Below are 26,513 nucleotides of genomic sequence, written 5' to 3'. Positions count from 1 at the left end.
TTCCAAGCAGACTTCACACTCAGCACAGAGCCCGAATCAGGGCTCGATCCCACAACCCTGGAATCATAACCTGAGCCAAAATCAAGTCAGATGCTCAACCGAGCCCTGCCCCCCCATTGCCCCCATAATTGTTTTAATTTAAGGGATATTACTCACTTTTCTTCTTGAAAATACTAAATATAAAATTTTATTTTTTTCAGTGAAGCATTTTAATGTCATCCAAAGTAAACTGCTCTTCAGATTTATTTCATATCATTCTCGGCACTAGATGGCTAATTTGTTTGAAAATTTAGAGGTACAGGTGTACTTTCTGATGGAAATTTTTTTTTGTTTTTCATATAAACATTTACTGAGAACCTACTATTTACTACTTTGTTTTAATATAACCACAATACCATTAATCACACCTTTAAAAATTAACAATTTTAATATTACTGGTCAATGTTCAATTTCCCGTTATCTCATAAATATGTTTCTTACCGGTGGTCTGTTCAAATCAGAAGATAAGTCCTACACTCAAGGAAACTCAAACCTCAGCTTCTGTACCTGCAAGGTCCCAGCCACAGCCCTATTCACTGCTTTGTGTTCTACTGCCTTTCTGAAACATAGGAATGTTTACCTTTTCTGCACCCCATTTATGTCAACTTGATTTTTCTTTTTGCTTCATCAATCATAGCTTTGTGTTTGGAAAAGAGGGTTTGCCTCAAAATATCACTAACAAATACATCTTGACAGCAAGCCATTAGCGTTTATCAAAATCATCTGGGCAATGTTTTAAAAATATACATTTCTAAGCCCAATAATGGTTCTGAGATTGGGAAATCTAGGCACTTCTGTTGTTGCTGGTCCAAAAAATAGTATTTGACAATCAATGGTTTATGTTTCTACTCTCCACTCCTTTACCACTCTTCCCACATAGCAAGCTCTGCCAATATTCTTTGAAAATGTCACCAATTACCATAAAGTTGCCAAATCCAACGGCCTCTTCTGAATCCTCATCTTAACACGGCACTCTATAGCATTTGACTAAGAAAGCCATCTTCTCGTTCTTGAAACTGCCCTCACATGATAATTATTTTTCTTGTAATCTTCCTGATAGGCTCACTCTTTTTCTGATTCACTCTCAGAGCTTCTTGTCCATGACCTCAATTTCAAAAAAAAAAAAAAAAAAACAACAACAACAACAACAAAATCTCCCAGTTTCTGGTCTCAACCCAGTGCTCTTCTATCTAAATGACTTTACCTAATCCACTGTCTGAAATTTATACCACTACCTGTTATCAATGGATGCTTCTGCACTACAATGACAGTGACCATATGGTCCACAAAGCCAAAAATGTTTACTATATGGCCCTTAAATGAAACAGGTTAGGGGTGCCTGGATGGCTCAGTCGGTTGAGCAACCAACTCTTGGTTTCAGCTCAGGTTGTGATCTCACAGTTCATGAGATTGAGCCCTGCATCAGGCTCCATACTGACAGCATGGAGACTGCCTGGGATTCTCTCTCTCTGCCCCTCCCCCAAGCTTGCTCTCAAAAATATATAAATAAACTTAAAAAAAAAAAAAGTTTGCCAACTTCTATTCTAGGCTAACCCCTAAAAAAATTAGAAAAAAGGTATAACTTCCCAACTAACACTGTGAAAAAAATGGAATGATTAAAAAATAATCAATTCAAAGGAAGGCAAAAAGGAAGGGGGTCCTGGGTGGAGTCAGAACAGATGGAACAAATGGAAAGCAAACTAAATGTATCAATAACTACATTAAATGGAAATGCTCCACTTAAAAGAAAAAGATTACCAAGAGATTTTTAAAATCCAACTATATTGTTTTTAATAAACATGCATTTATGATCTGATCAAGATCTGAAAGTTTAAAAAAATTCCATATACCATCTAAATTCTAGACAAAAAAAAAAGTCAGTACAATCAAAATAACATCAAGCAAAATAAAAAAAGAAAGTGGAGTTAAATATCTCTTAGGTCCCTTTTAGCCCTTACATACTGTAATTCTAGGTTTAGGCCTGAAATGAAGGTCTCTGGATATTACTGGGGACTCTGAAAAGTAGGAAGTAAGAAGTTAAGGAAGAAGTGGGAGAAGACAGATTGGCAAGTAAATTAGCAGACATTGGTCAAATCTGCTATAAAGAAAAAAGGGAGAAGTATGAGTGAATCATTTGTTAGGGGGCTTGGGAGCACATCTTTATGGTTATAAATAGAATCAAGTAGAGAAGCAGAAACTGAAAACTTAAGAAAATGAAGGTCTATCTGATGAGCCAAGGTTCTTCAATAAGACAAACTAAATGAGAATGAGATTTAGGTCAAAGATGGACAGGTGCATCTCTCAGAAAGTAAAAAACATACTCTTTTCTTTTCCTTAAAGAATTTAAAGAAAAAAAAAGATTGAGAAAAAGCTTTTTAGGTAAGATGTGACAAATGTGCATGTTAGCTCATCTTCACACTAGATAGCACATTAGGAGCCCAGTTTTACTTATAGTAGGTCAATGCCAAGTAAAAGCCAAATTGAGTGCTGAAAGAAAATACATTTTGTAATATTTCAACTAAAGAAAAGGTGATGGAATAAATTAGTTACCAGATGACACACTATAGATAGGTACATGAACAGCTAACCGGTTTCATCTGTGCAGTAGGTAATCCGGCCCTTCTAATGAAAGTACAGTACTGCATTTGCCTTTGAAGAACTACTACTCCTCCCTTGCCATTTGACACAGCACACTTTGAATAGACCAACCTCATCCCCTAGCTAGGGGAGGAAGGGTGGTATTAGTCGTGACCCAGACCCAGCTAATCAATTATTCCATTCCCCCTGGCACCAGCGGCTGCTCATAGAGATTCCATATTGGAACTTTGCTGCATTTTCTTTTCTGCTGGGCTGGTTATCCAGAAATATGTAAATCTAAAACTGTTTGCAGCCATCTTTCCTGAATGCACAGAAGTCCTTACACAGTAAAAGAAAATGAACAAATACATACAGCAAAACCTAATCAACATTGTTTGGGCTACTGAAGCTAGCTGTGCCTCAAATAAACACCACTGAACTTCCTTAAGTGTGACAATCAATTCCCTTTTACCCTGAGCTACTTTGAGCTGGGTTTCTGTTCTCTGCAATCAAAGGAACTCACTTTAATAGGTAACACTTCAGTGCAATACCCTTTCACAATTTAGGTATCTCTTGTTATCCAAATTACTGATATCTAAAAATGTCACAGTCTAGGGGCATTTGGGTGGCTCAGTTGGTCAAGCATCCAATTTCAGCTCAAATCAGGATCTCACAGTTTGTGAGTTTGAGCCCGCATCAGGCTCTGTGTGGATAGTGCAGAGCCTGAAGCACATGTGGAGTTCTGTGTCTCCCTCTCTCTCTCTGCCCCTCCCCTGCTCACACTCTGTCTCTCTCAAAAGTAAACATTAAAAAAAATTTTTAAATAGGGGCACCTGGGTGGCTCAGTCCGTTAATTATCTGACTTCAGCTCAGGTCATGACCTCGCAGTTCGTGAGTTCGAGTCCCATGTCAGGCTCTGTGCTGACAGCTCAGAGCCTGGAGCTTGCTTCAGATTCTGTGTCCCTCTCTCTCTCTGCCCCTTCCCCGCGTGTGCTCTGTCTCGGTCTCTCTCTCAAAAATAAATAAACATTAAAAAAATTTTTTTTAATTTAAATTTCACAGTCTAAGCTCAGGAACCAAATATATTTGAATAAACTTTTAGGTGCTTACTTCACAATCATGCTATTTGCTACCCAAACTTGGGGAGCCAAATAGATTCAAATAGGGCAGCACCCCCTGACATCCAAATTCCCTATCCAAACTAAAGATTGGGTAAAACAGATTTAGATGGTGAATGATACCTGTAATGCCAGTCATGCAGAAGAAATATGGCAAGGGATGTATAATATGATGTCAACTGAAAAAACTTAAAATATAAAACTACATATAAAGGCATATATATATTAAATAAGGACAAATATATTAGACTTTTGAGTAATCTTCAAAATTCCTTTTTATAGTTTTCATCAAAAATAAGTTTTATGTGCATTACCTCATTTGAGTTGAACAGGAAATCTCTGAGACAGGTAACAAGTTAATACCTGTCAAATTAGAAAATTAAGGTTTACAGGGGCGCCTGGGTGGCGCAGTCGGTTAAGCGTCTGACTTCAGCCAGGTCACGATCTTGCGGTCCGTGAGTTCGAGCCCCGCATCAGGCTCTGGGCTGATGGCTCAGAGCCTGGAGCCTGTTTCCGATTCTGTGTCTCCCTCTCTCTCTGCCCCTCCCCCGTTCATGCTCTGTCTCTCTCTGTCCCAAAAATAAATAAACGTTGAAAAAAAAAAAATTAAAAAAAAAAAAAGAAAATTAAGGCTTACAGAGCAAAAAAGTCTATGTAAATTTACCTTATGATAAAGATAGCATTTCAAACCAGCAGATAAAAAGAGTATGGATAAATGATTGAGAGAATAAAATAACTTATATCATGCATATGAAGAATTAAGCACTTTACTGGCACTTATGGAGCAATTACACATAGCTGTACCAGTTATAAATAAAATTATTTAATATGTTTTTTCCCTATCCCAAAGTAATATTTCAAAAGTATATGCTAACAGAGGGAAACAATGCGGTCAGACAGTTGCTGTGGTCAGTAGGGTGTGGTTCAGAATAGGCCAGCTTATGCTGTTATTCAGTGGTCTGAGAAGAAACTAATTATAGAGGAAAACTGTGGTGAAGAATGAAAATAGGGAATACAGAGCTTCCTTTAAATTAGAAGTTCATTTAAAAAAAAGAAGTAACTAAAGATTTTTAATGTCATATTTTGCATCTGTGTACTAATAAAATTTAATTTTCAAAAAATTTTTATAGCTGCTTTTACTTCTTTACCAAGTTCTCAAGGTCATTTTCCAAGAAGAAAAAAAAGAAGTATCCTTTCTCTTTATATTTACTTTATCACAGGGATCTACAAATGAATGTTAGTAAGATCATACACTAACATTCAGTAACAAGAGAAAAATAAATCAGGCAAATTCATATCTAAAAAATAAAAATCTAGCTTCACTACACAGAAAATAAAGCAAAAATCTCACCAGTAGATATTAAAAGGAGAACATTCTACTATCAAGGCAGGGTCCATTCGAGAAAACAATACTGATTTGTATACAGTTGTAAATGTCATGGGGAGAAAGCTATTAAATATTTTGAACTTATTTTAGAAAAATAATTTGGAAGAAGTGGTGTTCAAGAGCTAATATTCATGTTTCTTCATATTTTAGTACTTAAAACTGAATTTACAAGTAAATATGTAACTTACTTAAATATGTAAATATTTATATTTTTAAACTTTTCCAACTATGTGTTTTATAATACTCTTTTTTTTCAAAAGTCTCTACTCTTTTTACAAACCCATTTCCTCCTCTTCCTGGGCACACAGCTAGACTGCATTTCCCAACCTTCCTTGCAGTTAATTATATGGGACCATGCAACTGAATCCTTGGCCAATGGTAAGTGGGCAGGGGTGATGTCCTTTCAGGCTGAGCCAATAAGAGCCCCTAAATAAAGGGGGTGGGAGGGCCTGCCTTTCCTTGTCTACTAGAAAATGGAAAGGATCCAGGGGAAAGCTCTAAAGTCCTATGGGATACAGAGCCACTAGATGGAAGAACCCTGGTCCCAAATGACCACACAAAGAACACCCACCATCACCCCATCCTCACCCATCTACATTGGACTATGATGGAAAAAGAAATAAAATTTTATTGTGTAGAATCACTGATATTTGGAGGCTGTTTAGTAATAGCAGTTAGTCTACTCTGACTAACGCATTACTAAAGAAATGTTCTAACTTCCCCCATAAGGAAATTCTTCAATATCCAATCCAACAATAAGTACTATTGGTCTGCCATTAAAATATATCCCGAATCGAACCATTTTTGCCATTCCCATCTATACCACCTAGTTCAAGCCCCTTATCATTCTCTCATCTGAATTGGTGAAAGAGTGTGATATGCCTGTATCCATTGCTCCACTACAGTCTAGTTTACACCTAACAGGGGAGTCAACCCTTCTTAAAGGTAAATCAGATCACGTCACTCTCTTACCAAAATTTTCAATGTCTCTCCGTAACACAATTGAATAAAACTGTAACCTCTTACTGTAGCCTAACTTCATCTTTCCCTCACTCTACTCCACCTCTACCCTCACTGGTCTTTTTTTGAATTTAAGCTTATTCCTGCTTTAGGACCATTACACTTGCTTCCTGCCCCCTCTACCTGGACCTTCTTTCATTCACTGAGGTGTCTGCTCAAATGCCAACTCCTCAGAGAGGATTTTCTTTCCTAACCTATGTAAAATAACCCCCTTTCCCTGCTATATTCTCCTTGTCCTGATCTATTTTTAATCATAGAACTTGATACACTACCTAGAATTATATTACTATTTATTTGTTTTTTTGTCTATTGGAAGACTTCCCCACTAAAACGTTTTTGTCTTTTTCTTCATAGGTATCCACAGCTCAAAAATATATTTGTTAAAGAAATAAATTCACATACGCATTAATTCATGTGTTTTAGAAATCATTTTTACTGCTTAAGGCAGTCATTTTATTAATAGTTTGTTTTCCCTTTTTCCTACCTTCTCATCTATTTTCATCTATATACACCGCTTTATTTAACTTCCTGTAAGAGCTGTTCTCAACAATAATTTAACAATATCTGGCCTTAAAAATAGGAGCAAGTAGGAGCACCTAGCTGGCTCAGTTGGTAGAACAGGAGACTCTTGATCTCGGGGCTGTAAGTTCAAGCCCCACGTTGGGTATAGAGATTACTTAAAAAATAAAATATTTAATAAATAAATAAAATTTAAAAATTTAAATGAGTATCAAATTTCTTTCCTAAGGAGTTAATCAATGTTGCTGATAGAGTAAGTGTGCCTAGTAATATATGTAGAAGGTGGCTCTTGGGGCACCTGGGTGGCTCAGTCAGTTGACCATCCTACTTTGGCTCAAGTCATGATCTCACAGTTTGTGAGTTCGAGCCCCACATTGGCCTCATTGCTGTCAGAGCAGAGCCCACTACGGATCCTCTGTCCCCTTCTCTCTGCCCCTCCCCCACTTGTGCTCTTTCAAAAATAAACAAACATTAAAAAAAAAAGAAGATGGCTCTTAAGAGAATACCTAAATGGCCAATAAAGATATGAAAAAGAATTCAACATCTGTAGTGAATTAGATTATTGTTCAAAAAATTCACTACCTGGGATGCCTGGGTGACTCAGTCGGTTAAGTGTCCAACTCTTGTTCTCAGCTCAGGTCTTGCTCTCAGGGTTGTGAGTTCAAGCCCCACTCTGGGTTCTGTGCTGGGTGTGGAGGCTTCTTTAAAAAAAAAAAAAAAAATTATTCACTACCTATCCTCAAGTCCAGTCAAGTATACCTCCTCATCCCTTGAACTGAGCTAAGCCACATGACTTAATTTCAAGAGTGAGAGGTCAGGAGACGTGATGATCTTAAAATATGCTTGCCCAGTTAGGTATGCCTTCTTGCATTTGTGCCACCACTATGAAAATATGCATTATCTAGCCTACTACTCCCAGTAGGAAGATGAGATACACAAGGAAGAGCTATGCCAGGAGACCCACAAAATCATGACCAACAAATAAATATTATTGTACACCACTGGCAATTTTCAAATTGTCTGTTTAGGATTATCAGTTGACTAATATAACATCATTAGTCATCTGAGAAATGAGAATAAAAACCACAATGGGATATTACCAAACCTCTAGCAAAATTGGCTATGTCCACTAAAAGCTACATACAAGAATGTTCACTGCTACTTCATTCAAAAATAGCCAAAGAAATAAAAACAATCAAAATCTTATCAACAATAAAATTAATTAATGGAATACAATACAGCAATAAAAAAGAACTGCTGATACAAACAACAATTAATCTCACATAATCTCACATAAATAACTTAAAATCACTCCCTCTATAAGATAGCTCTCCAGTGTTTGTAAATAGTATTTTTTTCTTGGGGCACCTGAGTGGCTCAGTTGGTTAAGCATCTGACTTTGGATCAGGTAACGATGTCCCGGTTCATGAGTTCAAGCCCGACTCAGGTGATAATCTCACACTTTTTTTTTTTAAGTTTATTTATTTTTGAGAGAGAGAGAGCATAAGCAAGGGAGGGGCAGAGAGAGAGGGAGACACAGAATCCAAAGCAGGCTCCAGGCTCTGAGCTGTCAGCGCAGAGCCTGATACAGGGCTTAAACCCATAAACCATGAGATCATGACCTGAGCCAAAGCCAGTCACTTAACCAACTGACCTACCCAGGTACCCCCTGATCTCATGGTTCTTGAGTTCAAGCTCTGCATTGAGCTCAAGCCCTGCTACTGTCAGCAGAGTCTGCTTCAGATCCTCTGTCTCCCTTTCTAAACTCTGCCCCTTCCCCACTCTCTCTCAAAAATAAATAAATGTAAAAAAGTAATAAATTTATTTAAATTTTAGTTAACATACCATGCAATATTGATTTCAGGAGCAGAATTCAGTGATTCATCACTTACATACAACACCCAGTGCCCATCAGAACAAGTGCCCTCCTTAGTACCCAACACCCATCTAGCCCATCTCCCCCCAATCTCCCTCCATCAACCCATAGTTTGTTCTCTATCATTAAGAGTCTCTTATGATTTGTTTCCCTCTCTTCTCTTCCCCTACCTTCCCATATGCTCATCTGTTTTGTTTCTTAAATTCCACATATAAGTGAAATCATATGGTATTTGTCTTTCTCTGATTGACTTATTTTGCTTACCATAATATACTCTAGCTAATCCACAGCACTGCAAATGGCAAGGTTTCATTCTTTTTCATTGCTGAGTAATATTCCATTGTATATACATATATACCACATCTTCTTTTGTTTTTGATGTTTATTTTTGACAGAGAAAGAGAGGCAGAGTACAAGCAGGGAAGGGGCAGAGAAAGGGAGACACAGAATCTGAAGCAGGCTCCAGGTTCTGAGCTGTCAGCACAGAGCCCGACATGGGGCTCAAACCCACAAGCCATGAGATCATGACCTGAGGCAAAGTCGAATGCTTGACTAAGCCACCCAGGCGCCCCTATACCATATTTTCTTTATCCATTCATCAGCCAGAGGACACTTGGGCTCTCTCCATAGTGTACCCCTTTGAATCTGTATTTTTGTAGCCTTTGGGTAAATACCTAATAGTGCAATTGCTGGATTATAGGGTAGTTCTATTTTTAGTTTCAGATTTTTTTCTTAATACACCAATATGGATGATATAATTATGATGTTTCTGTGCTTTTATCCACTTAGCAAAATTCCAAAAGCTTCAAAATGTTTATTCATTCTAATAAAAATCTTTTAAGGCTACAAAAAAAATTTTATATAGTTTTACACAGCAAAGTTTCTGCTCTGAGAAAACCCAACTAGTTGACTCAAAATTACAATATGATGCACAAAGTTTTACAGAAAAAGAATCTTACAATTCTTTAGAATTCTTAATGAAAATACAAAAAATTATATTTGTGGGTGCCTGGGTGGCTCAGTTAGTTAAGCATCCAACTTGATTTCGGCTCAAATCATGATCTCACAGTCGGGAGACTGAGTCCCGCACGGGGCTCCATGCTAGGTGTGGAGCCTGCTTAAGATTCTCCCCCTGTCTCTCTCTCTCTCTTTCTCTCAGCCCCTCCCCTACTTGCACTCTCTCGTTCTGGAAAAAAAAAATTCTATTTGTAATTAGAAAAAAAACTATACATGCTTTTTATCCAGATCATTTATTCATATATTTTATTTTACTAGCTCAATGATATTTGCCTATAAGATTATCAAATTACCCTTCCACAGTCCTCACAGAAAGAAAACTGTACATCAAACAGCTTTCTCTCTAGGCTCCCAATCTCTAAATAATTAATGTTTTAAGTGAACACACACTTAATGACTCTTACGAGCTCAGGAATGTGCTACATCTCAGCAGCACTTCATTTCTTTAAAAGTCTACAACATTTTCATTCACAGCTTTAGGAAGACTAATGCCTCTTTATTGATAATATACAGTTAGACACTATGCTATATGCTTGATATGCATTACCCCATTTAATAAGAAATGTGTGCTATTATCCTCATTTAAAGATGAAGAAACCAGCTCAGAAAGGTTATGTGATGTTCCCAAGATGATACAGATGATCTGGGGTTAGAAACCAGGTCCCGACTATAGATGCTGGAGAGGATGTGGAGAAACGGGAACTCTCTTGCACTGTTGGTGGGAATGCAAATTGGTGCAGCCACTCTGGAAAACAGTGTGGAGGTTCCTCAAAAAATTAAAAATAGACCTACCCTATAACCCAGCAGTAGCACTGCTAGGAATTTACCCAAGGGATACAGGTGTACTGATGCATAGGGGCACTTGTACCCCAATGTTTATAGCAGCACTCTCAACAATAGCCAAATTATGGAAAGAGCCTAAATGTCCATCAACTGATGAATGGATAAAGAAATTGTGGTTTATATACACAATGGAGTATTACATGGCAATGAGAAAGAATGAAATATGGCCCTTTGTAGCAACGTGGATGGAACTGGAGAGTGTGATGCTAAGTGAAATAAGCCATACAGAGAAAGACAGACACCATATGTCTTCACTCTTATGTGGATCCTGAGAAACTTAGCAGAAACCCATGGGGGAGGGGTAGAAAAAAAAAAAAAGAGGTGAGAGTGGGAGAGAGCCAAAGCATAAGAGACTCTTAAAAACTGAGAACAAACTGAGGGTTGATGGGGGGTGGGAGGGAGAGGAGGGTGGGTGATGGGTATGGAGGAGGGCACCTTTTGGGATGAGCACTGGCTGTTGTATGGAAACCAATTTGACAATAAATTTCATATATTGAAGAAAAAAAAAAAAAGAAACCAGGTCCCAATTTCTTAACCAATATGCTACACTTAGCACAAATAAGAAACATGATGATGACAATAATGGCAACACACTCACTCAGCATTTACTCTGTGCTTAAGTCATTTAATCTTCATAACAATCCTAATCAAATGTATATTACTATCCTCATTTTACGAATCAAGAAACTGAAGCACATGAAGATTGACACTTCTCAGGTTACAGGCTAGTTACACAGCAGAGCCAAGATTTGGATCTCAGTGGTCTAGCCCTAGACTTGGTGATCTTAAACACTATCCTACTTTGCCTTTCATAAACTGCTTCATGTTATAGTTGAAAAGCTACACATCATATTTCCTCTATGAAATCATAAGCTTTTTATGGAGCAGAGATCAATTCTGACTCCACTGCAGCTCAATATTAGCTTTTCTTTAGCACAGGAACTGGTAATAATAAAGGGAGACTAGGAGGCACACTGGGGTCCGAAGGAAGGCTTCTTTGCAATAGTGATGTTTGAGTTTAGCCTTGCCACTGAACTCCCAAATTGTGTTGTCAACTGCTTAGTCCATATTTGGTGGTCTCCCCTACCAGTCTATAGGCTTGATGAAGCAGAGTATTTGTCTTTATATCTGCTACACAATGTTTGGTACTCAAAAAATGTTTGTTGAATAAATATGTGAAACTATTATAAAGTATTTTACCTCACAATAGCCACTATCAATAGAATCAATAATATAAAACAGATTCAGAAGCAATTTTACAATTTGTGATAAACCACTTATCAGGCTGTTGAAGTAGAAAAAAAAGCAGGGAAAGGTAGTGATAGACAATAGAAACATATAAGACAGTAGCAACATATGTTATTTATACCCAGTAGTAAATATGAAAACAAAGCAGAGAGACTTTTTTTTCTTAATTTACACATTCATAAATTTTTATCCCTTCAGTTAAGATAACCTTCTTCTGAGCACTTCTTCCTTTAATTTTCAATAAGAATTAGAGACTTGGGGAGTTGATCCACTTACAAACTCCATAAATGTCCAAATATTTTGAAGGTCTTGTTGACAAGGTAGATAAGCTCAATGACTGTAAAATACAAAATGCTGCGATTCAGCCTCACTTTCCACATTCTTAAGCTTGAGGAATAAGAATTCAGCATTTATTTATAAGGGTGGGCCTAGGGGTATCTTTCAACCCTACTACTCTGTTTATGAAACACACTTCTATAATATGACATCTTTCAGGTACTGAATGACTTTTCAGATAACCATACTCTTAATCACTTGAGTAGTTTTACAGGCATACTTTAAACTCAGATTTGAATCCTCTGCATGAATGATTCTGAGAGGCTTTCAGAGTCATGTGAGCAGGAGACCCTTCTAACAGATCATCTCTTCTTGTCCACTTTGGGAGATGTCCCACAGTCTCTTTAGTCTTTGTCCCTACTACATTTTTTATTTGCCCTGTTTTTCTACTCTTCAATAATACTAATGTTCCTTGTATTAACTATTGCTCAATTCCTCCATTCCAGATAATTTAACCAATGTTCTAAAACTCTTCAACAATTAAGCATCCTGAGGACAAAACAATAAATAAATAAATAAATAAATAAATAAATAAATAAATAAATAAATAACAAAAACAAAGAAACAAATGAACAAACTAATTTTGGATAACCGTATGGTCTTTTTCTATAGAGAGCCAGAGTATAAATATTTTAGGCTTTGTGGATCACATATTTGGAGTTTTTGTTTTGTTTTACTCTTTTAAATGTTTAAAAATGTAAAAACCATATTTAGCTCTCAGACAGAACAAAAACAGGCCACCTGCCGGATCTGGCCTGTGGACAGCAGTTTGTCTATCATTATACTAGAGGACTTACGTATGCTATTTTAGTTATCAGTAGCATGCAGTGAAGCCTCAGGGAGGTGGTAACAAACCTGTATGAAATGAAGAAGCCAACTATGATAACATATGTGAGAAATACTCCAGGCTAAGAGGAATACGTAATGCAAAATGTTTAAATCAGAAACAAACTTGGTATGGTTGTGGAACAGAAAGGAGGTTAGGGTAGTATGGCTGAAACAAAGTATTCCACAAGGAAAATGGTGAGAAAGTTGAGGTCAGAGAGAGGAGTTGGATCATACCTCACAGTCTGGGATTTCATTCTAATGTACTAGCCTCTGGGTATTGTTTTATTTTATTGTTTATATACAAGGAATAATATAACCTGATTTATGTTTTTAAAAGGTTACTCCAGTTACTTGAAAGAGAATGGATTAGAGGAGGGAGGGAAGAAGGAGTAGAAGCAGGGAGACCATTTAAGAGACTATTATAGCAGTCTAGGCAAAAGGTAATGGTTGTTGAATAAAATAGCAGCTGGGGATAGAAAGAAGTGGACAGATTGGGTATGTATTCTGTACTCAATGATGAATTGATTAGATGTGGGAACAAAGACAACACTTAGGTTCATCTGACTGAAAGGGACCAGGTAAATAGTGGTTCTATTTACTAAAATAGAAATAGAAACCTGGGGAAAAAACAGGTTTGTTCATGTTCATTTGTTGTTGGTGTGTTTGTTGCTGTTAGGGGCTGGGGGCTGTGATATGTCTTTGGCCATGTTAAGTCTAGGACTCTAACAGGATATGCAAGTGAAAATATTATGAAAGCAACTAGATAGACAAGTCTGGAAAACAAATGAGGGAAGGGCTAAAGATAAGGCACATCTGCTAACCATCAGCATATAGATGGCACTTTAGGCAATCAGACTAGATGAACTCACGTATAAACACACAGCAGATAGAGAAGAACTATGACTAGGCCTGTGGGTCATCAGCAGTTAGGGGTCCTGCAGAGAAGAATGAGAGTCAAAAATAGAGCAGCTAATGACTTAAAAACACACTAATAACAGCAATAGTAGTAATAATAATAATAATAATAATAATAATGGTTAACCCTTAGAATATTTAATATGTGGGGCACCTGGGTGGCTCAGTTGATTAAGTGTCTGACTTCGGCTCAGTTCATGATCTAACGGCTTGTGACTTCTAGCCCCACGTCAGGCTCTGTGCTGACAGTGCACGCAGAGCCTAGAGCCTGCTTCAGGTTCTGTGTCTCCCTCTCTCTCTGTCCCTCCCCTACTTGGGCTCTCTCTCAGTCTCTCAGAAATGAACGTTAAAAAAATTTTTTTTTAATTAAAAAAAACCAAAAACAATACTTGATATGTGCCAAACTATTCATTTTAGTCATTCAATCTTAGAACAATTTTGTGGAGCTAAACAGCACTATTATCACAATTTTCAAATGAAGAAACTGAAGAACAGCAGATAAACAACGTGCTTTAGATGGTATATCGAAGCAGAGGAAAACCACCAGAAAAATGAAGGCTCATGAAGGAAAAGTATTTCAAGCAGCAGCAAATGAAGTTGAATAGAGAAATGACCTACGGATTTGAAACCATGGAAATCATCTGTGACCATTCTAGATCTGATTGATGTTTGTGACTAGTTGCATCTGGGCATGTTACCCCAATCTCCTCATGGGGTGAGGTGTGAAAGATAAATAAGTTATTGTTGAGTATTCCATTACCTACCTATAAACAGACAACTCATCTTTCCTATTATAAATCATTCATGGTTAGTAATCTATTTTTATAGGATCATTCTCCAATAATATAAATATTTAAGACGTTATGGAGATAGAGCAAACCATTTGTTCCCAGAAGTTAAAGCTAAGCCACTACTAACCACCCAACAAGAGTGACCTTACATAAATTTGTATTTACCTCTAAAGAGGTACCTATATCAAGATCAACAACTTACAACATTTACCACAGATAATTAAAAATCAATGATGAATCAATTAGAAAGTATACCTACCTCAACCAACTACCACTGCAATAAGGATCCATGGAACATCAAAAAAGCACAGCCAAGTCATGCATTTGGCTACAGTCATTAGATCTAAGCATACCCCCTGCTCTTCTAAATTTATTCCACAGAGCCAACGTATCACTTTTATTCATATCTCAAGGGAATCTAAATTAAAATATCAATGACAGTCTCATAAAAACTGAAAAAAGAAATTTAGATGAGGAAGAGACAAAGAAATCATTTGATTGAAACAAATACATGAACTATAGCTGGGATTAGCTGTTTAGCAAGAGTCTAGCATGGCACTGATTTTATAGCAAAAGCTCCCTACGGAGCCAGAAAAACAAACAAAACCCAGCACTGATATAATCTTCCTCTATTTTGGTGACCTTTTACAGATGGAATTGAGGTGCTTTCTAACAGAAAGCAACAAACTGGAAATGCCAACAATGACAAGTAATATGTAAATTTGGTACCACAGTCTGCTGAAATTAAAAGACTCTCCAAAAAGTTAAGAAAAAGGATACCCAAAAATAAAGTAGCTGTGTGACCTGTACAAATTATTTAACTCACAATATTATTCATTGGCATTTAATCATGGTCTGTGCAGAGGTCCACAATTTTTTTCTGTAAAAGGCCAGACAGTAAGTATGTTAAACTTTGCAGGTCCTATGGTTTCTTTCCCAACTACCCAACTCTGCCCTTGTAGCCCAAAAACAACTGTAAATAAAAACTTACCCTCATATCACCTGCCCTTTACTCATAAAAGCTGAAATCCAAAATTAACTAATGAAAATTTAGATTTGACTAGACATTCCTGTACAATAATAAAAAATTAATCATGTTCCATATAGTTTATGTCATCTTCACTAGAAATGAGAATGAAAGCAAAGCTTAAGGCACACAGCCACACCAATAAACTTGTTAATACTATTAATTAATAGAGGGGTGCCTGAGTTGCTCAGTAAGTTAAGAGGAGCGGCCAACTCCCGATTTCGGCTCAGTTCACAGTCTCACGGTTGGTAGGATAGAGCACCTCATGCTTGGGATTCTCGCTCTCCCTCTCTCTGCCCCTTAACCACATGTGCATGCACTTTCACTAGCTCTCTAAAAATAAATAAACTTTTTTTTAATTAATAGGATACCACCTTTTCAATCTGTACAAATGAAGAAAACAAACATAACTTTAATTTTTTAACTCAAATTTCAAAATGTTTTCTAAACCTTTAGCAGTACACAGCCATGGCATAAATTAACATTAGACATACATATTTATCTGCAAATATTTTCATACCTATAAGAAATTTTAAGTTGCTCAACTGTGATTGGGCAAAGAAAACCACTATTTGCTGATTTCTGTTTATCAGTAATTTTATCCTTACAATGCTTACTGTATTTCCATTGCACCCTCCTCTTTCACTACTTAGCTGATTCCTAGATACCCCCTCAAAAAAAAAAAAAAAACCCACAAAGAAACCTAGTATAGAGTCTGACACCCTGAGAGACAATAGTGAATCTATAATACAACATTCAACAGCATCCATTATTTCTGAATATGCAAAAAATTGATATGAGATATGCTATTATGACATGAATAAACTAATATACCAATCCATCAAAACTATCCTATACTTGTTTTCTCTTTCTTATACTCTTTTCCACTATGGCTTTCTCTAGACAAGATTTAGCTTCTATTCTGTTCTGATATTTGGATTTACACTACTATTATGGGCTGAATTGTATCTCCCTAAAATGTATATGCTGAAGCCCTAACCCCCAATGTGGCTATATTTGGAGACAGGATGTTTAAAGAGGTAACTAGGGTTAAATGAGATCATCCAATAGGACTGACATCCTTATTAAAAAAAGAAGAGACACCAAAAAAAAAAAAAAAAAAAAAAAAAAGCCATGCAATGACACGGTGAAAAGGTAGACATCTGCAAGCTTAGGAGACCTCGGGAGAAACCAAACCTGTCAACACCTTGATCTTGGACCTTCAGCCTCCAGAACTGTGAGAAAATAAATTTCTGTTATTTAAGCCACCCAGTCTGTGGGATTTTTTTATGGCAGCCCTAGCAAACTAGTACAACTATACAGCAGTTTTTGATATACAATTACCAATACACCTTAAAACTTGACACTGTATTATAATGAACTCTATAGGATACTTACTCTAGTTTTCTGCCATTGCCTAAGAAATACAATGCCATCCCTCTGTGCCTAATATATGCATGGCTTTCTTTTTCCATCAGAGCTTGAAATATACACAACTTCCTTTCTCTTCCATCCCTTCAACTGTGATAATTTCTGATTTCTACTCTTATTTACCACAGTCAGTCATCTCCTTTCCAGCACACTCAAAAAGGTAACCTGACATATTTGTCACTTGCCACTCTGACACCTTTTCCCCTCTCTCACCCAGCCCTTTACAATCTGCATCACATACACTTCTCTGCCTTGGCACTACTGACATAAGGCATTCAGAAGCATCACTGACCAATGAGAGCACTTCTGGTCCATGAACAAAACAATAACATGGTGCTTTCTATTATTTATCTTTTTGCCCACACCAGTAGGCTATTTTCTCTGAGTGTTGCAACTGTTCCTTGAGTTGGGAAAATTCAAATGTTTAACTCTATGTAAGCTTATTAAAGTGAAAACCTCTGCTCTTCAAATATTATCTACAAAGAGACTAGCTTTATTGATTTCCATCAACAAAACATGTGCTACAAGTTGATTTTTCTACTTACATTGATAGCTCTGTGCTCATTTATCCATAGTTATCCAGTCTCCCTTCTCTGACCAATGTGGTGCATTTCTACAAAGAAATAGCATTCCAAAAATACAAGTATGTTCAGATAAGAGCATCCCTTACCAACTTGCTCAAGAATAAAGCCTAAAATTTTGTTCTCATTAGAACAGTAGTACAGCAAACAACTAAGTTAATACTTCAAAATACGCACTCATCAAATATTGCCTTATTGCCTCAAAAGTCAAACGTTACGGAAAAATGTATCATTTTTATTCCTTCAAGATCTTGACTTTTATCAACACAATATTGCCAGATCATTTATAGAAAAGTTTAATCTTGGGGAACTGGGTGGTTCAGTCGGTTAAGCTTCCGACTTCAGCTCAGGTCATAATCTCATGGTCCATGAGTTCAAGCCCTGCGTCGGGCTCTGTGCCGAAGGCTCTGCCCTCTCTCTCTGCCCTTCCTCTGCTCCTGCTCCATCTCTCTCTCTCTCTCTCTCTCTCTCTCTCTCTCTCTCTCTCTCTCAAAAATAATAAACATTAAAAAAAAAGTTTAATCTTAAAAGTTTTCTTAGGTTTTGATCCTATTGAAAGGGTGCCTTCATTCACTATGTGTCAAAAACCATATTGTGCCAATGACTTAAGTGGGATTCTTTTTTTTTTTATGCTGTGAGATAACAATTCTAAATTAATAACTTATAAGGAATAAGTATTCATGGTAAGTTAACAGTTTTATGTAAAAATAAAAGTTCAAGTTAATCATTATTTTACTGCATGGCAATTAGATATATAGCGAGTCACAAATTATTTATCAGTACATCAGTAAAATCTCAGCTATTCTGAATTTTTAGAGAAGTCATTCTAGAAATCCAACTTTTCCAACACTGGAATTTCAGCTCTTTAAGCACTAGAAGTTGTTTTCAAATACTCTGGATGAAATTATTTCCACAACATATTTTTTTTTAATGTTTATTTTTGAGAGAAAGACAAAGCACGAGCACAGGAGGGACAGAGGGAGAGGGAGAGGGAGACACAGAATCTGAAGCAGACTCCAGGCTCTAAGTTGTCAGCGCAGACCCTGATGCAGTATTCAAACCCACAAACCGTGAGATCACGACCTAAGACAAAGTTGGATACTCAACCGACCAAGCCACACAGACACCCCTCCACAACATATTTCTAACTTTATATCTTTTAAGGCAGAGTATACTGAATATAATTCACACATTTCTTAAGAATCTGGAATCTTGTAGTAAATGTCAATTTTTATATGATAGTGATATTCATAAAAACTACTGACACACATAAGCAAAGTTCTCTGTCCCTATCTCAGTATCAACAGATTGGCTTACTTTTAGTTTATAGAAAAGCTTTTCATGCTTTCAGCCTAACAACCTACAAATGCCCCTCTGTTCTCACTGCTGCTTCTAATCCATGAGGCCTTAGAAACCAAATACTTTTTTGAATTGTCTAAAATAAGACTAACCTCTAAATGAAAACCTAAGGGATTGTCACACAAGTACAGAAATGTTAACCACAGATTTCATGAAATCTCCATTAACCATTTAGAGACTTTTTCCAAAATAATTTTATGGGGGAAATATGGGCTTTATAGTCACACAGGGGTTCAGATCCTACTTTTAGCACTTACTAGTTGTAGAGTCCTAGATAAATAATAAGCCATCTTCCCCAAAAGTTTGCATGCAGTTAAAAGACATCACCACGATCACCTAATTCACAGTTGCTATGAAGTTAAATGTGATACTAGACATAAAAAAAACAATGACTTGGGGCACCTGGGTGGCTCAGTTGGTTAAGCGTCCAGCTTTGGCTCAGGTCATGATCTCACGGCTCGTGAGTTCGAGCCCCGCGTCGGGCTCTGTGCTGACAGCTCAGAGCCTGGAGCCTGTTTCAGATTCCGTGTCTCCCTCTCTCTCTCTGACCCTCCCCCGTTCATCCTCTGTCTCTCTCTGTCTCAAAAGTAAATAAACGTTAAAAAAAAATTTCACAAAAGAACACAATGACTCTTACAAAGTAGGTGCACAATTAAAAGGTGTACTTTCATCTTTGATTTACAGACGTTAATGAGGCATATTTGCTGAATTTTATCACCTTTTGTACAGCCAACAAAATTTTCCATTTCTTTTTCAACATTTTTAAGTTCTGTGTATCTACATATGGTGTTAGTTTCTCCCAACAAACAGCTTTTGAGTATTTTATGCCTTTCTTGTCCTCTATAACTGAGACTTCTCCTGCATGGCCCGAGCAGCTGAAATCCCTAAGACCGTACTGGGAACATGGAAAAGAACGTACAAACCTAAGTGTTCACACTCTAGATCACAAATAAGCTTTCTAAAGTCAAAGTCTCTGTCTGCTACTTACTAGTAATATAATTTTGAAGCAAGCTAGCCTAGCTCTCTGAGCATTAATTTCTTCATATTCAAAAAATAATATTGAAGCATCTAGGTGGTTCATTCAGTTAAGCATCTGATTCCTGATTTCGGCTCTGATCATGATCTCACAATTCATAAGTTCAAGCCCTCCATTGGGCTTTGTGCTGACAGTGCAGAGCCTGCTTGAGATTCGGTCACCCTCTCTCTGCCCCTCTCCCATTCGCTATCTCTCTCAAAATAAGCCAAAAATAAACAAAAAATAACATCAATCTCCAATAATATGGCCAGTTATTTGGAACAAAACAATGAGATTTTCAAAACTAAATAAAACAGAAAACACATATTCTTAAAAGTATCAAAAAGTGACAAGATAGTAGGGAACCATAAGGTCAAAACATAAGAAAGGGCAGGAATTCAGAGAAGAAAGCAGAGTGCTGAAGCCAGGTTAGCCGCTAATCAAAACCAAACTTGGACTTTGACTATCACAGTCTTATAAAGATAGTAGCCCAGGGCCCACCCAAGGCAGTAAGTCTGATAGGATACCCTATACCATACAACTGGAACCCATTAAATCAACCAAAGAAAACCTGTTCCATTCTAACCCATCCCCTTAAAACTGCAAAGAAAGTTGCTTTGGCACTGAACTGTAACAGAAAAGGGGAAAGCAGAGTTCCTGTCAAGTTATAACTTCTTCAGTAAAGGACCAGATGTAAGTACTTCAGGCTTTGGAGGCTACAACCACTCAAACTCCTTTGTTATAGCTTGAAAACAGCCACAAACGATACAGAAACAAATGAGCATGTTACATTCCAATAACTATTTATGGGCACTGAAATTTTGAGTTTCATATAATTTTCACATGTCACAAAATATTCTTTTTTTGCCAATCATTTAAAATGTAAAAACCATTCTTAGCTTTCAACCTTACAAAAACCAGGTGGCACAGAGCACAGTCTGCCTTGAGTTGTAACCATAAGACACACCACCATCTAAGGCACCACTAGACTACACACACAGATTTGTGGCCCTAATTCACATCACTTGTATGACCAAAAACAAACAAACAAACAAACAAAAAAACAGGTTATAGGCATCTAGAACATGCCTGTGCAAATGTCACAAATAATGTCCCAAGAAAGGGCATTACTTAGACCAAGCACAAAGAAAGCAAAACACCATGAACGACAACAAGAAAACAAAGGTTAGAAACAGATCTACAGGGTGGGGGAGAGAGTAATGTGGGTGATGGGCAATGAGGAGAGCACTTGTTGGGCTGAGCACTGGGTGTTGTATGGAAACCAATTTGTCAACAAATTATATTTAAAAAAAAACAACAAAGTTAATATTCTCATCAAAAAAAACCAGATGTACTAAAATATCAGATATTGTAAATGATCATACACAAAACATAAAATAACTGCTTACTAATGCTGAAAGCAATAAACATGCTTGAAAATATTTGAAAGGAACAAGAACTATACAAAATGACTTGGAAGATACAGAAAACAGCTTATAAAATTGTAAAACACAGTTGAAACTAACTGGAACAGTGAAGAAGAAATTACCCATAATAAAAGAAAAAAAATATTTTTAAAAAGATCACGTAAGAAAAAAAGTTAATAGACAAGTAAATTGGAGATCCAGAAAAGAAGAGACTCCTGAAATTGTAATATCATGTTCTTTTCAAATAGAAGCCAGTAATAAAAAGATGACTAGGAGTAACAAATGGTATCCTTCACACCAATATATATCCCATCCCACATATCCTTCTACAATGTAATGTTCACACTCTTCCCTATGTTCTTTCCCCATTGAACTTGGATGGACTTTTGTAACTGTCTCCATCAACAAAATGCAACAAAGTAAGGCTGTGTGACTTCTGAGATTAATTCAAAAACAGTAACATGGCTGCTACCTAGCATTTTCTTCCTCAGGAATTCCAGTGGTCATACTATAACAACATTTTAAAAGCTCCATGGAAAAATCCACATGGAAAGGAACTGAGGCAGAACTGCCAAACTGAACTGCTCCTGAATTCCTGACACACAAAAACTGTAAACGGTAATAAGCGACTACGCTCTGGGCTTAACTTGTTATGCCACAACAGATAATTAACATACAAAGGAAATCCTCAGAAGAGTTGTAAATTTTAAAACACAGTCCTGGGGCACCTGGGTGGCTCAGTCGATTGAGCATCTGACTTCGGCTCAGGTCATGACCTCTCAGTTTGTGAGTTCGATCCCGCATCCGGCTCTGTGTGGAGCCTGCTGCGGATTCTGTGTCTTCCTCTCTCTCTGCCTCTCTCCCACTCACACTCTGTGTCTCCTTCTCTCTCAAAAATAAATAAACATTAAAAAAAAATTTAATAAAAAAATAAAAAATAAAACACAGTCCTAAATAAACCATGTGACAAATAACTAAATAGAAAATATTTTGAACTAGACTGTAACAAGATACTTATGAGATGCAGCTAAAGCAATATTTGACAGGGAAATTTATAACCCTAAATAGGTATAACAAAAAAAATAGGGAATTGTCTATTCAAGAAAATAGGAAAAGAATAGCAAAATAAACCTACAACAAGTATGGGAAAATAATAGAAATGAAAAATAAAAGAAAATATATATTGGAAAGGTCCAACAAAGCCAGAAGTTGGGTCTCTGTAAAAACTGTAAGTTGCCAATCCTCTGGCAAGAATGCTGAGTAAAAGAAAGGGAAAGGGATCAGAAATGACAACAGGGACAAAAACTACCAATGCTACAAACATTACAACAGTAAGAGGATTTTTTTTTAATACAGATGAAATTGAAAAAATACCCTAGAAATATATTTAACTCAGCAAAACTTACTCAAGAAGACATTTTACTTACTCAAGAAACATTTTAGAGGCTATACTGTAGACTACTTGATAGATTCTTGTTCCAAATAAGTCTTTGTGGACTGTGCCATCTGTGAGGAATCCCAGGGAAAATGTTTACGTTTTGCATACACTGAAGAAATTTTCTGTAATTTGCCTAATCTATAAATAGCATTTCTGAGTATTTTCCTTTTTCCGTGTGTATGGTTTTCTTCTATCTTCAATTATTAGTATTCTAATAAAAGAATTTCAATTTGAAAAAAAAAAAAAAGAATATGTTACAAGTACAGGAACAGACCAATAGAACAGAGGAACAAGGCCAGAAACAGACCTACACAAATATGGATACTTGATATAGGTCAGATGTGGCACTGAGATCAGTATAGAAAAGATGAAATGTTCAAAATCAGTGCTAGGACAATCAAGTATCCATTTGGGATGGGAAAGAATGGGAAGTATCCATTGGGATGGGACCTCCCATTATACATGAAGTCTATCCCAAATAAAGAGCAAATCTGTGAAAGGTTAAAACTTGAAAGCTCTTAGATCATATTCGAGAACATCTTTAACATAGCCTAGAAAAGGGTTTCTTTAAAAAGATTCAATAAGTACTAGCCAAAGTTGATAAATTCAACTATGTTAACACTGAGAAATTCTGTTGATCAACAAGCACCAACAAGCCAAAAACGTAACTTGTAACAGGTATAACTGAAGGACCAGTCTCCAAAACACATACAGAATTCCTAAAAATCAGTAAGAAAAGCAGAAAAAAACTGGGCAAACAACTTGAACAGGCACATCATATGAAGAAAACTCAAATGGGGGTGTCTGGGTGGCCCAGTCAGTTAAGCATCTGGCTCGTGATTTTGGCTCAGGGCATGATCTCATGGTTCGTGGATTCGAGCCCCGTGTGGGGCTCCATGCTGACAGCACAGATTCTGCTTGGGATTCTCTCTCCCTCTCTCTCTGTCCCTCCCCACCCTCAAAATAAACTTTAAAAATAAAAAGAGAAGAGAGAGAAAGAAAACTCAAATCTATGAAAAGATGTTCAACTTAATGAGCCATCATGGAAATATAAATTAAAATTATGGCATACCATCACACCCTTCACACTGGCAAAAATTAAGAGTCTGATAATACCAAGTGTTAAAAATGTAGAGCAATGGAGGGGCAACTTGCTGGCTTAGTCAGTGAAGCATGCAACTCTTGATCTTGGGGCTATGGGTCAAACCCCACACTGGGTGTAGACATTACTTAAAAATAAAATCTTTAAAAAAAAACAACAACAACAGAGCAATGGGAACTTATATACTGTGTTGGAGGAAGTATAAATTAAAATAATTCTGAAAAACACGTTGCCATTATCAAAGTTGAACATGTGCATACCTCACAACTTAGCAGTTCCATTCCTATAAATTCTAGAGAAACATTTATACACTTGAAAATATGAAACAGGTAGAAGAGCACTTACCACCAAATTATTTGTATAACAGCAAGAAAATGAAATCAACTCAAATGTCCATCAAAAATAGAATGAATAGGGGCACTTGGGTGGCTCAGTCAGTTAAACGTCCAACTCCTGATCTCAGCTCAGGTCATGATCTCACAGTCCGTGAGTTCGAGCCCTGCATCAGGCTCTGTGCTGACAGCTCAGAGTCTGGAGCCTGCTTTGGATTCTGTGTCTCGCTCTCTCTCTGCCCCTCCCCTGCTCACACTCTGTCTCTCTCTGTCTCAAAAATAAATAAAACATTAAAAAAAAAAATTTTTTTAAAGGGAAAGGAGAGGCAATCCTGATTTGTTGCCCTGGGTGATAACACAAATATTTACTTCAAAATTTTCTTCAAATTGCAAGTTTTATTCACTCTCTTATATATATGAATAAAAGGAAAAGTAAACTGCATACCATTGCTATAGTAATTTAATACAATATAGCAACCTATGGGGCACAGGGTACCTGGGTGGCTCAGTCGGTTAAGCATCTGACTTCAGCTCGGGTCATGATCTCACCGCTCCTGAGTTTCAGCCCCACACGGAGCTCTGTGCTGACAGTTCAGAGCCTTTAGCCTGCTTCCAAATCTGTGCCTCCCTCTCTCTCTGCCCCTCCCCCTGCTCACTTTCTGTCTCTCTCTCTCTCAAAAATAAATAACACATTTAAAGAATTAAAAAAAAACAATAAAGCAACCTATGTAAGTCTGGTACCTAGTGCTCATTCAAAAAAAAAAAAAAAAGGCTACTAAATTATATAATTTTTAGTATTTCCCCGAAGTTGCTTATGGTAGATACTGAAAAATTTTGTTCAGTAAATGAAACAAATTCAGATGATAAACACACTTAGCATGGTGAACACTGCCTAATGGGTAATTGCATAGAATAGTGGATCACCTACGCTGTACAGCTGTAACTAATACAACATTGCATATTAACTATACTTCCATTTAAAAAAAAAAAACAATAAACAAAACATTACTTTCAAGCACTGGAGTAAAAGACAATTTAGATCTGAATGGCTAGGTTCCCTAACTTCCAATTTCTATTTCACAAGCCCCAGAGCTTGAATTCCTTCTATCCTAACAGGTGCCCTTCCCTCTCCCTTTGGTATTCTTGATCTCTTACTTTTTATTTATACTCATAATATACATCTTATTATACATCAGACTATAAGCAACTGTCACAAAATGCCTGGAATCCCAAAATCTGAGAGATTTAAGGCAGAAAAGAAGAAGAAAGGCTAAAGTGAGGGAGGGGGAAGTTGTAGAAAAAAAGTGAAGACAAACTTGAGTTATCCTTACATGAAAACACCCAGGACATCAGGTTTTTAGTTCCAATGCTTTAAAAGAAACCAAGAAGCAGAGGAAGAAAAAGCAAGTGAATCATCTATTGTCTGACCCTCGTATCATACAACAATAAAAGCAGATTAACATTAACACCAATGACCTAATATATAAGGGGAAGAAAGTATACTATGTCCCAAAACATACCATGAAATTCTCTTCACAACAACAACAACAAAACACAACAAAGCCCACTCAAACTACAGCTCTCTGGAACAAATCAACTCCTTCTCAATTACTTGGGGAAGACACTTTTTTTTTAATTAATTTATTCCATAAAATTAATTCCAAAAAATTAAACACAAATATCCATCAGATCCAGATTCATTAAAACTATGGTATATCAGCACAGATTATGCCTCCATGAGAAAGATCCAAATGTACCAATATGAAGTGCTCTCCAGAATATATTAAGTGGAGAAAAAAAAAAAGCTACAGAACAGTATATATAGATATTGCTCACACACACATGCACGTGCACATACACACACACCTTTGGCATATGAAGGGAGAATACACACACACATCTTATTTTTCAAAGAGAAAAAATACTGGAATGACTGATCAAAAACTCACAAAAATGTTACCTTTACAGGAGCAAGGAGGAAACAGAATAGAAGAGACAGGGATAAAAATGAGATTTCTATATATGCCTTTTCATTTGATTTCTCCTTTGAACTATGTGTTTCATATATTCAAAGAGTAATATTAAACAAACAAAACAAAACAAAAAAAGGGAGGGAGCAAACCCTAAAATGAAAAACAAATGGATCTAACTACATACCTATCAAATTGGTAACAATCACACTGAGAAAATAATGATTTCAAGTGACTTTTAAATATAGTACTAACAATAAGTATATCCTTATTGGGATACATTCTAAGGACAAAATGAAATGCAAAAAAAATCTTAA

The 26,513-nt window shown here is 36.7% G+C and overlaps 1 protein-coding gene across 13 annotated transcripts in view; it reads right to left on the bottom strand.

The window, feature by feature from the left end:
* The window catches only part of MYO9A (myosin IXA), a 279,521-nt gene that overhangs the window by 243,441 nt on the left and 9,567 nt on the right, over positions 1-26,513 (bottom strand). For 3 of the 13 annotated variants that reach the window (XM_043553997.1, XM_043554001.1, XM_043554004.1), the window contains exon 1: positions 7,243-7,808. The exons of the other annotated variants lie outside the window; for them this stretch is intronic. The gene's annotated coding sequence lies outside the window, so the exon portion shown is untranslated. Of the gene's footprint in view, positions 1-7,242; positions 7,809-26,513 lie in introns of those variants that run through there. 13 annotated transcript variants of the gene reach the window in all.

The sequence above is a fragment of the Prionailurus bengalensis genome, chromosome B3, assembly GCF_016509475.1.
Source record: "Prionailurus bengalensis isolate Pbe53 chromosome B3, Fcat_Pben_1.1_paternal_pri, whole genome shotgun sequence".
Lineage (NCBI taxonomy): Eukaryota > Metazoa > Chordata > Mammalia > Carnivora > Felidae > Prionailurus > Prionailurus bengalensis.
This window is presented reverse-complemented; position numbering and strand designations above follow the sequence as displayed.